The sequence below is a fragment of the Seriola lalandi genome, unplaced genomic scaffold (genome assembly GCF_002814215.2).
Source record: "Seriola lalandi dorsalis isolate HSWRI2012SDOR001 ecotype SW California unplaced genomic scaffold, Sedor1 jcf7180002054921, whole genome shotgun sequence".
Classification (NCBI taxonomy): domain Eukaryota; kingdom Metazoa; phylum Chordata; class Actinopteri; order Carangiformes; family Carangidae; genus Seriola; species Seriola lalandi.
Genome location: NW_019525473.1, coordinates 1,444,931 through 1,445,936, shown reverse-complemented (window position 1 = coordinate 1,445,936; position 1,006 = coordinate 1,444,931).

The window sequence follows — 1,006 nt, the reverse complement described above, 5'->3', positions numbered from 1 at the left end:
TACAGCATCTCTCTGACCTCTGGCCTTTTTATAAAGTGAGGGGACAGAGTTACTCCTGGGTCAGCCTAGTCCCTCCCCAGATCTGCCAGATCATGTTCCCTGTTTACATTCCCCGATGTGTGCCAGGGGATGAGGAGAAGGAATAATTGAAAAGTGTTGCGGAAGGAAAGAATGATAAGGAGGCAAAACAAAAGTGTGAGGAAAACAATCACTTTATTATCAAACTCAAACCAAAACTTTGCAAAACAGGCTAATGAAAACACTGCTATCACGCTGCCATACTCTGGCCCACTGGCCTCGACTTGGCTCTCTCCCTCTAATATGACACCTCCTGCTAATCAGCAAGCAGATGCAGATGCAGATACAGATGCAGATGCAGATGCAGGTGCAGATGCAGATGCAGATGCAGATGCAGATGCAGATGCAGCTGCGTGCAGCTCATCTGCTCCACTGGAGGAGCGATACCTGGCGGGAGAGAGAGCAGCAACACCAGACATTACCACTAGGGTCGTAACATTCCCACCTAATAACCTCATCCCTAATATCAGGGTGTTTGCAAACAATTCTTTTAAGTCTTCTGCTCAGGTTTCCATCCACCATACACTCTACAAACTGGTTGCATAGCAACCTAGCAGCATCAAGAATGTGTTTTTCAGGACAGCTCTGGATCATCTTGTCCATCAAAGCAAACAGAGCATGTGAGAACTCCCTCAATGATTCATCTTCCTGCTTCTTCCTGCCATAAAAGGCTTCTTTAACTGCAATAAAGGACATGTGGCAACTATACTGAAGAAGGGTATCAACGAGCATCACTGATCACATGACCCTAAATAAAATGGGCCTGATCAGTTGGACTGAGCCTGCGTGTGCACATAATAGATTTGATTTCCTCTCCCCAGCTCTGGAAACTCATTTCACCAGTGCCGCTGAATAAGGGGAAAGATCTTTCCCTAGGAATATAAAACCAGCCTTTCCCTGGCAGGGGCCTCTGCTGTGCTGGGATGGG